Source organism: Lissotriton vulgaris, chromosome 12 (genome assembly GCF_964263255.1).
Source record: "Lissotriton vulgaris chromosome 12, aLisVul1.2, whole genome shotgun sequence".
NCBI lineage: Eukaryota > Metazoa > Chordata > Amphibia > Caudata > Salamandridae > Lissotriton > Lissotriton vulgaris.
The window spans coordinates 257,475,660-257,491,220 of record NC_141700.1 but is presented as its reverse complement, the minus strand read 5'-3'; the positions used below and the strand labels follow the sequence as shown (position 1 = coordinate 257,491,220).

The 15,561-nt window shown below is 47.4% G+C and overlaps 1 protein-coding gene across 1 annotated transcript in view; it reads left to right on the top strand.

Annotated features, from left to right (window-relative positions):
- Positions 1-15,561, top strand: part of CSNK2A2 (casein kinase 2 alpha 2) — a 364,482-nt gene that overhangs the window by 20,972 nt on the left and 327,949 nt on the right. The window lies entirely within an intron of this gene.

Genomic DNA, 15,561 nt, shown 5'->3' with positions numbered 1-15,561 from the left:
GAAGGAACTCCATGATGAAGCATGCCACCAAGGGGTACCCCTGGTGGGTTAGAGTTCTTTAAAGTGAAAGGATTATTTTCTCCTTGGGGTGACAGGAGTGTTCTTAGATTGAGCCAATTGATTTGGGCTCTATAGTTTGTGTAATGTACGTATACATAGGCAAATGTAGATTTACTGTTCTTGGCTCAATTTCTATGTATCTTGAAGAGGTTATTAATAGAGATATATCTTTAAGGTTATAAAGCACTACAACAGCGGACTTTCTTCTTTATCCCAAAGTTGTGCACAACAATTCTTGCACCTGCTGTTGTTAGGTGCAAATCCAGCCAACCTGTTTTGTTCAGTTGTAACTTGAACTTCGTCAGGGCTATTTAGAATAAACGTCAAATAGGAAATCCAATGGTATCACATGCCTCTTAAAATAAGGGGTATGGCACCTGTATCGTTTGAAATATGCTTTATGTAGCTATTTAAATTGGATAAGTCTCATGCAGGATGAGATACTGCACCGCAGGGGGACTCTAGGGCCTCCATCCAGTCGTCCTCGCCAAGTGGGCCTATTTCAGTGTGCCATTTTTCTCGGAGGTCTGTCAGTGAGTTGTGGTTGTTTGTGATGAGTTTGATACATTTTTGAATAGTTTGCTTGCCAAAGTATTGAATTCAGGGAGTGTCGTCAGATCTTTGATATATGGGATCAAGGCATGTCGGAACTGCAAGTACTTGTAAAATTGTGTATGTAGCATATGAAATTCGGTTTGCAGTTCTTGAAAGGATTAGAGTGTCGTCCCGGGTATACATTTCTTAATGTAGATATACCTATATCATTCCAGTGCCTGGAGCCCTGTAACGTGGCCATCTGAGGGAGACCACCACACCAGGGTCTCCCGAGTAAGCTTGACCCACCATCGCATGTGTTTCATTGAATGTTTTCATAACCAAAACACCACCCCTGTTGTGGACGGCAGAGCCTGACCCTCCGACTCTGCGTAAATGTGCATGTATAGGGGTGTGTCCCATGAGCAGGCGTTCGTCTGCATAGGCAGCTTCGCCTCTGTCCCCGTACCACCATTAATTTAGTATTTTTAGGTGTACTGCCACATGCTACGACTGTATGTTTGCTGCTGCAATATGTAAACTAAAAAAAGACACACAATTGATGGACGGAATGCCGAACAAACCAAAACATTCACACCCAGTCATGCGATCTGGATTAAATCCATCATTCTTTGCCCACATGCCACCCCAGTTTAGACCTGGCCATATGCAAATCAGTTTTGACCCTGTGCCTCATGGAAACAGTCAAGCCGAAACTGCCATGCCACGTCCTCCCTGGACTAGAAACCAGCATCCCAGGACCAGTTTTGGGGTTTCACCCCTCATCAGCCAGGATAGCTTGAATCCAGTGGCACAGTGAGTCCGTCTGGGCATACCTGGCGCACTGAGGGCAAGAAAGCAAAAGACACACAATTGATGGACGGAATGCAGAACAAATCAAAACATTCACCCAAGTCCAGAGATCTAGGTTAAATATTTAGACTACCAGCATGTTCGTAATGCCACTCTGCTAGTTCCCCGTCCCCACATGAGCTGGCTTAGGAAAACATTGATTTTCCGAAATCATGTGGCGTAATCGGGTGTGGATGATTTGCAGCTTGTATAGCAGGCGGGGTAGGGAATACCATCTTAAAGATGGTGGAGCAGCCGAAGAGGTTAACCGCATCGCTGCTGCAGTGATTGTTGCGCTGTGCGGCTGTTTTCCATTTTCCGCGTTACATGACGAGCTCAGCTCGTCATCAGCACACGCCACCCGTGGCTGATGAGCTGAGCTCGTCATCAGCAGCGAAGGGGTTAATTGGTAGATGGAACCATGATTTAATGTCTGCCTGCACTCGTTCCATTAATGGAGCCAAATTATGTTGCCATGCTATGGGTTGTGAGGCTTTCAGGAAGATGCCCAGATATTGCATACCATCTGAGGCTATATTAAGTCCCTGTGCCCAAGCATCCACTACCTGCGCCCCAAAAGCAGCCAAAGGACTGACTTGGCCGTGTTCATATAGTGACCGAAGGTCTCTCCAAACACCTCCATTATACGGAGGAACCATGGGCCGGATCTGTAGGGATCGGTTATAAAGAATAATTCATTGTCTGCATATAGTGCAATTCGGTCGTACACCTACAGAGACCATTCAAACCCCGCAACTGCATGTCTATTCTCGCCCACGCCACCAGCTGCTCAATTGCCAATTTTAATAATTGGGCAATAGGAGACCTCCTTGGCAAGTGCCTCTATGAATGGGGAATAGTGAAGAAACTGAGCCCGCTACTCGCACCGCAGCTGTAATGTCGGTGTATAGTAGGCTTATATATGTTAGAAACTGCTTGCAGAGATTTAGCCTTTGAAGAAGCGCAGAGAGATTCACCCAACTGACAGAGTTGAAGGCTTTATCTATAACTGCCAAGAGTATCGCATCTGGGGCACCCAGGCGATCCGCAGCAGCTATGGCATTGTGGGCTCGCCTAATGTTGCGGTGTGTATCGCTTTATTGGCATAAAGCCAGCTTGGTCCGCATGTACCAGGCCAGTTATTTAGGGCAAAAGTCTATTGGCCAGCACCTTTGTGAGCATCTTAACATCTAGGTTAAGAAGGGAAATCGGGCAGTACGAGGATTGAAGCTCCAGGGGACGATGGTTTCAGGAATACCACTACCTCAGAGTGTCTCCAGTCCGGCGAGACTCTGCCCTCCTGCACTGCTGCCTGAAATGCCGCCAAATGGGGGTCCCGGTTGTGACATATATTAAAAAAAATTCACATGGGAATCCATTGGAGCCTAGGACTTTTCTCAGTCGCAGTTCGGCTGCAGCTGCCGTGAGTTCTTCAATCGTAATTGGAACGTCTAGCTGTGTCTTGGCAGTGTCTGTGAGGGCTCTTAGGGGAAGGGGGGCGGAGGTCATCAGTTCATTTTTGGATAGTAGCTGCTGGCAAAGTATTTCGTTCAGCATATAACTGTCTATAGTAGTCAGCAAAGCTGCCAGCAATCGAGCGCATCTGTCAGGATATCCCCGGCGCATGGTATGTGGGTAGGCCATGTGGCTTGCTGAAACTGTGCAGTAGCTTGCTAAATTTGTCGCCCCATTGATAAATGCGGCTTTAGATGCTAGCCGTGTTGTCTTCGTTTCTTCCATTAACTCGTCCTGATATCCTGTTGTATCTGGACAATTTACCGACGTGCCAGCCCCCCACCCCCCACCCCTCACCCCCTTCTCCTGCCTCTCCAGAGTCAAGTTAACAACTTGGCTTCGATTTGTATGAGTTTCTCACACTGTTCGCGTTTATGTGCATAGAGGGAAATGTCGACACTGCGCAGGGTCGGTTTCATGGTTTTCCATCGGGCCCCAGCTGAAGCCACGGTCCTGTGTTTGAGCCAATGTAGTCCTGTATGGCCTGGTCTGGTATATATGTGTTAGATATTGTTGGCCATTGAGATGCCACGAGGATCCGGCTGAGCGGCAGTGTACAATTTGAAAAGTGAAATCAATCAGTGAATTTGTAAAGCGCACTACTTAACCATGAGGGTCTCACGGCGCTGAGGGGAGGGGGTGCTGCTACTGCTTGAAGAGCCAGGTCTTGTGGAGTTTCCTGAAGGTGAGCAGGTCCTGGGTCTGCGGCAGGTGGGTGGGGAGGGTGTTCCAGGTCTTGGCGGTGAGGAAGGAGAAGGATCTGCCACCGGAGGTCGTTCGTTGGATGCGTGGGACGGTGGCGAGGGCGAGGCTGGCGGAGCGAAGCTGGCGGGCGGGGGTGTAGAAGTTGAGTCTGTTGTTCAGGTAGGCTGGTCCGGTGTTGTGAAGTGCTTTGTGTGCGTGGGTGAGGAGCTTGAAAGTGATCCTCTTGTTGACGGAATCCAGTGCAGGTCTCTTAGGTGGGAGGTGATGCGGCTGTGTCAAGGGATATTGAGGATCAGGTGGGCGGAGGCGTCTGGATGCGTTGCAGTCTTTGTAGGTGTTTGGTCAGGATTCCTGCGTAGAGTGCGTTGCCGTAGTCCAGCCTGCTGCTGACGAGGGCTTGGGTCAGTGTCCTTCTGTTTTCGGTCGGGATCCACTTGTAGATCCTGCGAAGCATGCGGTAGCAGGAGGAGGAGACGGCGTTGACGTGCTTCGTCATGGAGAGGGAGGAGTCGAGGATGAATCCTAGGTTGCGTGCGTGGTCCGTGGTTGTTGGTGCTGTTCCCAGTGAGGTCGGCCACCAGGAGTCGTCCCAGGCAGAGGGGGTGTGGCCGAAGATGAGGACTTCCGTCTTGCCCGAGTTCAGTTTCAGGCAGCTGCTCCTCGTCCACTCTGCGACGGCCTTCATTCCCTCGTGGAGGTTGGTTTTGGCAGTGTGCGGGTCCTTGGTGAGGGAGAGGATGAGCTGGGTGTCGTCGGCGTAGGAGATGTTCAGGCCGTGCTTGCGGGCCAATTGTGCGAGGGGGGCCATTTAGACGTTGAACAGGCTCGGGCTAAGGGATGAGCCCTGGGGTACCCCGCAGATAATGTCAGTGGCTTCAGATCGGAAGGGTGGGAGTCGGACTCTCTGGGTTCTGCCGGAGATTTAGCTCCACCACTTATTCATCCTAACCCTAGAATAAGGCTTACAAAATGTATCCCTTTCAAGAGCATGTGAAAGGGATACATGTTTTTTTCTTTATATGAGAGCGAGGATGAATCCAATAAAATGATTGTAGAATGGAATAAGAGTTGAGGAGTCTGAGTGTCTGCTCAACCAGTGTGTCAACATAAGAGTAGTGTAACGTTTTCTACTTCTATGAAGCTTAGTTCCTTTACAATACATGTTGTAAATACTTGGATTTGTATTGTATATGTGGATCTTGGTATGCTATTTATTTTTATAGCTTGTCTTTTTATTAACTTGTGACATGTTATGAATGTTGTATTGACAAATATACTTATGTATATACACTAACATGTTTGTTTCAATGTACAGGAATATGACAATGATTGGCTTCATGTATATGTTGTGAGAGTCTAATCTTGGTTTTGATAAAGATGGTATAATTTAGACAGCAACATTGAAAAGCGTGGACGCCTTGGTACACAATTCGTGTTGGTAGCTGGATACATAGATATTCAACGGTCACCTACATATCTGGTTCCAGTTCTAACGTTTTCTATACATCGGTGATACTCAAAGTATGGCCCGGGGGCCACTTGAGGCCCTCTTGACTTTTGCATGCTGCCCCCCAGAGAACAGCATGAGTTGCTGTTCAATTTTCTGAACACTAATATTTAGGGAAACATTTGAATAAACAGACAAGCATGTATTAACCTGCAAATAAATGCTTGCCCATTTATTTATCATGTTTTTAGACCTCCTTTCACAATCCCTGACCCACCCAGACCCCTTAATGCCACCCTGTTGGCATCAGTGCAGCCCTCGGTCACACTTCAGACCATACTTTGTGGCCCCTGGGCCAATGTTTTTGAGTACCCATGCTATACATGAATGTGTTGTTTATGACAGTGTATTGTCTATTTTTACTCCCATTGTCTGCAGTATTGTTTGTCTGATTAGTTGATTGTATAAGTGGTGACTAACCTTTTTGTTAAATGCTGCTATAATATTGGTGCTTCATTATATGAGTATGAAATGTATCTGATTTAATGTTGTGATTTTTAATTCCATTTTTATCTTCATAAATGTTTTTAACATTTTTAATAAAAAGACATGTATTATTTCTACTATTGACGAATTTATGGTGTACTGGCTTTGGGTTGGCAACTAGGCTCCCTTGTGCTAAGTAGATTTGGCACTATGTGGTTTGATGACTGAGAGTGGTGTGTAGGATTAAGTTTACTGAAGGAAGACTTGTTTTTTTACTCATTTTGTTTTCAAACATCAGCATATCTTTCTCAAAATTACATTTTTTCTATCAAATATGCTTTTTAAATTTTGGATAGAAACCCTCCAAGAACATCTTATTTCTTACACACGTTCTATTGCTGATAAAGTGTGCTGTGCAAAGTGATAAAGTCTTCATGTTACTTTGCTAAATTGAGTGTGGTGTCAGGTGGTCATGTTGCTAGTCCTGCAGTCTGTCACAGTGCGTGTTTGTGTGTAGAAGTGTGGCCCTGCCATTGGTTAGGCTGGTTGCCACTATTAGGGTCCAGGGGATTTGTAGTTCCCCTATATTCAGTGCAGCTAGATACTTTTTTTTCTTAATTAAAATATAGATATACATATCAGAAGATACAAACAGTAGAGTATGCAGGGGGGGGTACGTTCGGGATTGGGCATAGTCTTGCCACCAGGTTGTGCGCTGTGCATGTTGAGCTATCTTCTCGGCTTGACATTCCGTGTGCAGCAGTGCCCCCCCTCGGGAAGAGAAAGAGGAAGACAGAGGTGAGGGGGGGGGGCGTTCTCAGGCTTGTTCCAAATGTGCGTCAAGGGTCTCCCACATGTCAGTTTTGGCGCTGTGCTCCTTCGAGAAATTGCCCGTGAAGTTGTCTGCGCCTCTGAGAAAGGTGACCCAGTTGGTCCAATTTTTGAAGGTGGCTTTGGCAGTGTTTTTCCAGTTTGTTAATGATTTTAACTTCCGCTGTCAGTAGGATGTCCACTAGGTCCCTTTCCTCTTTGTTTCCTAGGCTGTGTGTCATGAACCCTGTGGCTAGATCTACGAAAGTAATTGGTATGTCCTTGCCTGTCACGTCGTTGATAAAGTTGTTTACTTTCTTCCAGAAGTTCCTGACTTTTTGACATTCGAAAATGAGGTGTTCCAGGCTTCCATTCTCTCTTTCACAGTTCCAGCATGTTCCAGTGTCTCTTATGCCTGTTTTGTGGAGCCTCGTCGGGGTCCAGTAGGCTCTGTGAAGGAGCCAGAATTTCGTTTGCGCCAGTTGCGGTGTGACTTTGTTGCTGGTCGCTGACTTCCACAGTTTGCTTTTTTCCTCGTCATTGAGGTGTCTTGTTAGTGCCTCCCATGTGTTCATCACTTTCTTGTTCAGTGTGGATGTTTGGGGGCATAGTAGTTTGTACATTTTTGCTGTGTGACGGCCTGTGGTGTTGAGGGTGTCCATGTATTTGATGATCGTTGGTGGTGTCTTGCATAGGTTCGCCTTTGTTGTGGCCGTCTTTATTTTTAGAAATGTGTATAGTTCTGTGTCTGGGAGGCCGTGGATCTGTTGCAGATTCTGGAAGGTGAGTGGGGAGTTTCTCGTTTCTAGCTGGTTTGGCGTGGTGACTCCACTCTTCATCCATAGTTCGTTGTCCAGTACTGTGCCCTGGTAGAGTATCCTTGAGTTGTACCAAATTGAGTCCCATTTTGTTCCCCCGATGCGTTGTTCCATAAGTTTGTCTACCTTCACCAGGGCCTCTTTGGTGTGTCTGATGATAGGTTTCAGTCTGAGGGGGTGTTTGTTTGCACTGAGCAGTGCTATCGGGTTTAGCCCACCTAAAATGTTCCTTTCTACTTTCAGCCATTCTGGTTCGTAGTTTTGTGTTTGTGACCCAGAATAGGCCTTGTTTGGCTAGGCAGGCCGTTTGGAAGTGTGTGAAGTTCATTATGTTCAGCCCGCCCAGGTTTTTCGTTAGTCTCAGTTTCTGCAGGCAGATTCTCGGTCTCTTGTCCCTCCATAAGAATTTGTTTGTTTAATAATTTGTCGAGCTTTTTGTGGAAGTTTTCTGTCATGGCCAGGGGTAGCATGCGGAGTGTATAGTTTACGACCGGCGTTACCATCATCTTTATGGTTTCGACCCTACCCCACCAGCTGATGTATTTGGGCGACCTTATGTCTAGTCTCTCTTTTATCTTCTTCAATGTTGCTTCTTCGATGTGCTCTAGGGTGGCACTTAGGTCTCTCCCAAACAGTAGTCCCAGATACTTGAGTGGTTTTGTTTGCCAGGCAAGACCTGATTGTCCCAGTACAGTTCTTGTTGTGTGTACATTCATTGGTTTGCACTCAGATTTATCTTTGTTGAGCTTGTACCCTGAGGCGGCTGCGTATTCTCCTATGGTGCCCATTGAGGTGGTGATTAATGTTGTGGGTTTTGTGGTGGTGATGAGGATGTCGTCTGCGTATGCTGCCAGTTTCACCGTTTTGCTTTTGATTGTGAAGCCGGTTATGTCTTTGTTGTCCCTTATCATGGCTAGTAATGGTTCGAGTGCTAGCAGGAACAGTCCGGGTGATAGGGGGCAGCCTTGCCTTGTGCCCCTTTCTAACGTTAGGGCTTCTGATGTACCTCCATTCACCACGACTCTGGCTCTTGGTTTGTTGTACAGGGCCATAACCATTGTTCTGTATTTAGTGCCCAGGCCAAATTTCTCCATGCATGTGTCCAGGAAGGGCCAGGATACTCTATCAAAGGCTTTCTCAGCGTCTAGTGCTATCATCACCGCCTGTTCGGCACTGTGTGTTGTTTGATTGATGAGGTGGCAGAGCAGTCGTGTGTTGTCTTGGGATAGCCTATTTTTGATGTAGCCTACCTGCGAATTGTGGATGAGTAGTGGTAGGACCCTATTTAGTCTGTTTGCCAGTATTTTTGCGTATATTTTGCAATCTACATTGATGAGTGATATGGGTCTGTAGCTTTGTGGGAATTGCGGGTCTTTTCCTTCTTTAGGGATTACGATGATGTTGGCCTCCGCCATTGACTCTGTCATTCTGCCACTTCGGATACAGTGCGTGTATGTTTCTGCCATGGTTGCTCTCAGTTGGCCGAGGAATATTTTATAGAAGGCTGCGATGTACCCATCTAGTCCCAGTGCCTTGTTCGTTTTCAGTTGGTTGACTGCTGCATCGATCTCCGCAAATGTTATGTTCTCTTCGAGTGTCTCTCTTTGTTCGGTCGTTAGTGTTGGTAGGTTGATTCTGCTGAGCAGGCTTTTCCCTCTGTCGTCGTTCAGTTTCTCGTCTGCACTGTATAGTTCTTGGTAGAATTGTCTGAAGACCTCTAGGATCCCTTTGTTCGTCGTTTGTGATTTGTTTGTTTTGTCCGTTATGGCTGCGATTGCGTGCTGTCTCTGCTTTGCTTTCAGGTACGATGCTAGTTGTTTCCCTGCTTTGTTGGCTGAGCATAGGTTTATGGCTTTGTATTTATTTATCCAGGTGCCTGCTCTTTCACTCAGGATCTTGTTCAGCTCGTATTTTTTCTTTGTTAGGGTTATTAAGGTGTTGTTGTCTGTAAGGTTCGTACAGCGACCTTTCTCCAAGAGGCCTATCTGTTCTTCCAGTTCCTTTATTTTCTTGTTCCTGCCTTTGTTCATTCTGGACTTGATGTTGATAAGCTTCCCCCTGATGGTTGCTTTTAGTGCATCCCAGATGGTGTTTTTCTCCACTTCGCCATTGTCGTTGACCTCTAGATATTCTTTTATGGCTTCCTCAATTTCCTTTATGTTGCTCTGGTTCTGCAGGATATCCCCGTTTAGTCTCCATCTGCTGGTTGGTTTGTCATTGTGCCTCCTGCTCATTGAGAGTGTGATGTGTGCGTGGTCCGAGATGATTATTGGTGCTATTTCAGTGTGATCGATCAGATGTGAGTGTGTTTTGGACATTAGGATGTAGTCAATCCTGCTGAAAGAGTTGTGTGGGTGAGAGTAGAAGCTGTATTCGCGCGCGTCAGGGTGCTGTAGCGTCCAAGGGTCCGTGAGTTGGAGCTTGGTGCAGAAGTCTTTCAGAATCTTTGGGTTGTGGGTGTCATGGCTTGCTCTGTGCGGATGTCTGTCTGTTGCTTGGTCTAGGACCTGGTTCATATCTCCTGCCATGAGGAGGAGGTCTTCTTGTGGGATACTTGATAGTTTTGTACTGACCCTCTCCCAGAATACTTTGTCATCCGAATTTGGTCCGTATATGTTGGCTATATGTATTGTCTCTTCGCCCCTTTTCAGACTCGTCAGTAGTAGTCTGCCTTCCTCGTCTGTGTGTTTCCCCAGCTGACATATTGGTTTTCTTGCTTACTATTGTGACTACTCCACGTTTCTTGTGGTTGGCAGGAGAGCAGAAGACCTCCCCTATCCACCTCGCTTTCAGCTGTGAAGCCTCTTCTTGTGAGAGTCTTGTTTCTTGTAGTACATAGACGTCTCCTTTCAGTTTTGCCAGGTAATCAAGCGTTTTCCTGCGTTTGACTGGATGGTTTAGGCCTTTGACGTTCAGGGACACCACTTTGAGGTTTGTGGCCATCTTGGCTTGTGTTGGTGTGGTCATGGTGGTTTCTTTGTGTCGTTGCTTATGGGTGGCTCGTCAGACGGCCTGCTTAGGCCTGCTGTGGGTGCCATTGAGCTTCGTTGCCCACTTGGAGATGTCCCCCCCGGGCTGTGGGTAAGTGAGGTAAGTAAAGGTAGGCGTGTAGAGATAGTAAAGACATAGAAAAAGTAAAACATGCTTCTGTACTGTGGTATTCGCTCGCCATCTCCGCTTTATCCCTCCTCCCCTCCATCCTCCCTCCCTCCCCTCCCTCCCCCCGCTTTTTGAAATGTGAGCGTGTGACAGCAAGAGTCCCTTTCTCCCCCCCCCCCTCCCCCCAAGTCTGCATAATTGCTGAGAAGGGGCAGAAGACCCCTGTCACACTTGTCCTTGCATAGTATTTCCCCCCCTTACTCAATAGCGTCTGCGATAAAAGGATATGGTTGTGCTGCTGCGTCCTGAGGTAGTTGTTGTGTCCATATTCTTCTCCTTCTCGCCACTCGTTTGGGGGGGGTTTGGTTCAGTCGGGTAAGGTTGTCACGCTTGTGCTAGTCTGAGGAGACTGAGGTAGATTGAGGTTGCATTCTCCCCTTGTGCTTGTGCTTTTCTGCGACCGTGCTTAGGGTTTACCATCTTTCTTATGTTGAGGTAGGTATGTCGATAAGGTTGAAAGGAAAAACAAAAAGACAGTGTTGCTGGGTCTATGCATAAGCGTCTGCTCTCTCGTCGCTTACGTAGGCGTTATTCCTCTCCGCTATCCGCCGCGTCTGATGAGGCCCTTCTTTTTGCTCCTCGGCCCTGTGCCTCCATGTTCTCTGGTTCCGGCCCCCTCAAGTATCTTTTTAGCTCATTGGGGTCATCGAATACGAGTGTGTTGTTCCTGTCAGTTATTTTCATTCTGGCCGGCCCGGCGAAGCTGAAAGTGATATTGTCTCTACGCATTTTGTCCCGTAAGGCAAGGAAACCCTTCCTGGTTTCTACTGTGAGTTTAGAGTAGTCCTGCGTGATAGTTATTTTTTGGCCGTTCATGATCAGCGGTTGGCCCTTCCTGGCAAATGCAAAGATTGCATCTGTTTGGGTGCCTCTCAGTGGTTTGCATATGATCGGTCTCGGGCTGTTGCTGTTTTGGAGCCTTCTTGCCGGGATTCTGTATGCTTTTTTCTATTTCGAATGGTCTTTTTTCGAATCTCAGACCCGTGATTTTTGGTAAGAGGTTTTCCAGCATGGAAACACGAACCCGGGGTGTCCTCCACTCCTTCTGGCACTCCCAGTAGCCTTATGTTCACCCTTTCTGCTCTTGTCATCGTACTCCGCCTGGATCCTTTCCAGGGTGTTCGTTTTCCTAATGACAATGCCCAGATCCTTGTGGGTTATTCTTGTGAGGTCTTCCAGGTCTCCGACTCTTTTCTCAGCCTAATCTATTCTGCCATCAGCTCTGCTCTGTGCTGCTCTTATGGCTATTAGCTCCATCTGGATGTTGTCCACTATTTTTCTTGTAGCTTTTGCCAGGTGATTTTCTTCAGGAGTTTGTCTAGTGTGATTGCTTCATTGCTTTGGCCATTCTTGAGCTTGCCTGGGGACTCTGGGTATTCGTTCCTACTTTTTTTGGGGTCGTTGGCGATCTTTTTATCGTCCTTGCCCGCCATTGTTCCCAACCCTCTCCTGATTTGGTGGGATAGGAGCCTCCCTGCCTTTTGCTGCCTGTTGGGGTCCTTCTTGGGGTTCCCGGTTACCTTTGTATTAGTGTTATTCAGTGTTTGTATGCTTGGTTCTTGAAACCGACTTGGCCCCCTGACGGTTCTGGTTCTGGTCTTTGTCTCTGCCAGTTCCTTGGAGTGCTCCCCTTTGGCAGTTGATCTGTAGGCGCTTCTTTGTTGTGGCTAGTTGTCTGTCTGCACGCTGCGCTCACCGGCGCTACTTTAATCAGCTTCTGGGTATTGCACACTTCCTGGGGCGATTGGCCAGTGCTAGCCGCGCTTGGAGTGTGTGCTGGATTTGTTCTGTTGGCGTGGTTTGCTGTTACTTGTTATTTGTTACTCGTAGCTAGCTTCCCACTGTTTTGCATGCCCCTTACAGAATGGCCGCCGCTTCATTAGCGGGCTCTTGTTCCTATTACCAGGTCGTGTACTTGCTTCGGGATGTCTCGGCGGCAGTTCAACTCCTTCGCCTGCCTGCTGCTTATCTGTGTGCCACTATGGCTGGTTTTGTTTGTTTGCTCCCTTTCGGGGTTGCTTCCACTTCAAAATGGCCACCTTGTTATGGGTAACTTGTTGTTATGATGCCCCTCCCAAAATGGCCGCTGCTTGTTTATCGTATGGTTCTGAGCCCAGTTCAAAATGGCTGCTGCGATGGTGCTTTCCTCTGGGCTTGGCTGGTTCGTTTGCCCACACTTCAGAATGGCGATGGTGCTTGCTTCCTGCGCTTTGAGGCCGCCGCTAGCCTCCCCAAGGCGAGATCTACTTTGCGCGCCTACTCTGGGCTTGCTCTGGGCTTTGGCCCGTTCGTTTGCTCCCTTCCGGGGTTTTGCTCCCGCTTAAAATGGCTGCCTTGTGATGGGTAGCTTGATGCTATGGTGCCCCTCCCAAAATGGCCGCCACTTGTTTTTATCGTATGGTTCTGAGCCCAATTCAAAATGGCTGCTGCGATGGTGCTTCCTTTCTGCGCCTTTAAGCTACCGCTGGCTCCCCCAAGGCTGTATCTACCTTGCGGCGCTTGCTCTGGGTTTGGCTGGCTGCGCTTCTCCGTTTCGCTCCGGTGGTGCTTTTACCCGCTTCCTGCCTGCTGTCGCTTATGCCCTCTAGCCAGCTCACCTGCTTCGTGTTAGTGGGCTCCGGCGTGTGTGGGCTGTTGGGTTGTTGGCCCCCCTCGTGGCCTTGGCTACTGCCCGCGGGTACTACCGCCTGAGCCACCGGTGTGACTTCCGCCGTCTGGTTGTGATTGTTGCTTGGCAAGATGGCCTCCCTTGACTTCAGTTTCGGTTTCGTTTTTTACACACCGTCCCCGAGCTCTTGCTCCCGATTCTTTTTACTGCCCCTGCTGGACTGCTTGGGTCGTCAGCTCCTTGTCGGGGTTTCGGTGTTCCGGTGTTTCTCCTTCCGCCGTGTTTCGATCTCTCCGATCGCCCTGTTACTGCTTGCCTGGTTGCTTGCCTTCCGCCGCCATCTTGTGCTGCTTCGCTCTTTTCTGTTTGCTCGTTCTTGCAGGTTTTCCTCCTCTTCTGTTTCCCCTCGGGTGCTGCTGGTTTAATCTAAGTGGGCAGTCCGCCTTCATACGCCCGCTTTTGCGCAATTTGCCTCCCACCGGGTTCCTCCGCCATTATGCTCTCCGCTTGTTCGACTTGGGGGTCGGGAGCTCTGGACCTACGAGTGCTTACTCCTCGCCATCCAAGCTAGATACTCTGATTACATATTATGCTGTACTTCACCTTGGCCAGCTACTTTCAGGATACTGGCAAACTATCAGTAGCGCCCATGCTACTGGTTTGTGACCCCTGCCCTAGACCATTGAAAAACAGCAATAAAGAGAAAAGTAGTCAGAAAATAAAAGGTCAACAAGCGACTAAGGCAGGTTCGTTGACGTACAGTAAGATCTTAGCGTCACATACATGTATTTGTAGAAAACAAAATACCCTTAGCAATGGAATATGGATATATCAGAAGGATCCGGGTACTCGTTTGTAATTTCTACCTGGCTGATGGACGTGAAGTAGTTACTAGCCATGCGTTTTCCACCAAGATGCCTCCCAGTATTTAGCCGAATTGCGATTCCAGATGACTCCTTTTCATCTTCTGTTTTTGAAGCTGCTTCAGAGATGGAGGTCAAGAGTGCCTTTGGTAAACTGCCAATTGTTAGTGAGCGTCCGGTTGTTGCTGGCTCGAATAGCCCTTAGATCGCCAGTGATCTTGTCCTATTTGTTCAGAAGACCCATTACAGGCAGGTGGTTTATTGTATGTCTGGAGTTGTCATTCTAACTATCTTCAATTTGCAAGGCTGAATACGGCACTGCAGCAGTGCCGTGCTGTTCAGTGCTTTCATTATATTTCCTGACAAAAACAATTCTGACTTCTCTCCATCCTGTTAGAATGTTCACACATCAAGCATCCACATCTACAACTGTGCAGGTGATGCCGCTATCACCAGGCTGTGGCCATTTATATTGTAGACACACTGCCCTGTGCAGATGACACTGTAAGGGCAACTTAACAGTGACAATCCTTGGCAGGCTGGCAGGAATACCATATTCCCACAGTCCTAAACAAAATGGGATTTAGTGTCAATCAAATGCACACTCACTATCCTGTAAGATCTCTACACGTTTGATGGGTAATAAGTATATACATCTACACTGCTCAAGAGATATAGACTTTCGATTTGTGTGTCTCATTTACTAACAATTCGGCCTCCATGTCGGGAGTATTTAGTTGACTCATGCAATGTATCGGTTATGGCGATGGTAGGGCAATCTGTGTGCGGTTAAGATTTGTTGTATGCTTGAACTGCATCTAAAGGAACAAATCAGGGAATGGATGCAGTTTTTTTAATGGTTCGTGTATCCTAGTTATCTGTAAGTGAATTTGTGTAAAATTTGTATCTGGCAGAAGTTGGGGCAACTTCAGTGTACTTGCAACATATTTGAGTAGAACTGATTCAGGTGTTCAACTCCTATAAATAAGCTGAGCCATCAATATCTATTTGCAACTTAGCAGAGAGTTGCAGTAGTCTATAGGAGTTGAAATTGACATATGTTCTTCAGACTCTGGAATGAACGAGGTGTTGATCATCTGTACTTGTCTGGCTGGGGAATGAGTGCAATTTAAGAACGCGAGGGAGATGTGTGGAATTGACAAAGGAGGGAAATGAGTGCCTTATTAAGTGTTTGCAACTGTGCGAGAGGTGCATGTGTTTTTCTTGGCTAGGTAATGAGTGAAACTGAGCCTAGTGCAATACAACGATCAAAGATGTGCAAAATATACATCTACTGTTGTCTTAAGAGAATGATCCAGACAGCATGTTAGAAACCTTATCTGACCTTGATGTTATGCCAAATCTCAATTTTGTTAGTGGGTGTAAACAAAAATCTAATTTTGTCCCGGCCCTGCCCTCCGATAATTTGATAGATTGCTTCCATAGGGCTGTCACAAGGGATTTACATACGGGGCGTGGCTTGGACGGCAATGCAGACAGACGTCTAAGTTAGAAACCTCCGCCACCCTGAGTCAAAGAACGGCGAGTTACCTAGCGAAGCGGCCCAAGAAACAACCCACAAGCTAAGGAAGAGGTGTCGGAAATATCAAGGCACAAGCAGGTGGAGAGAAGGAGGCAGCACCAAGAAGAAGGAATTAAAAAGCCAGTAATCTCGACAGGAAGAAGAGCTCGGCAGGAACACAA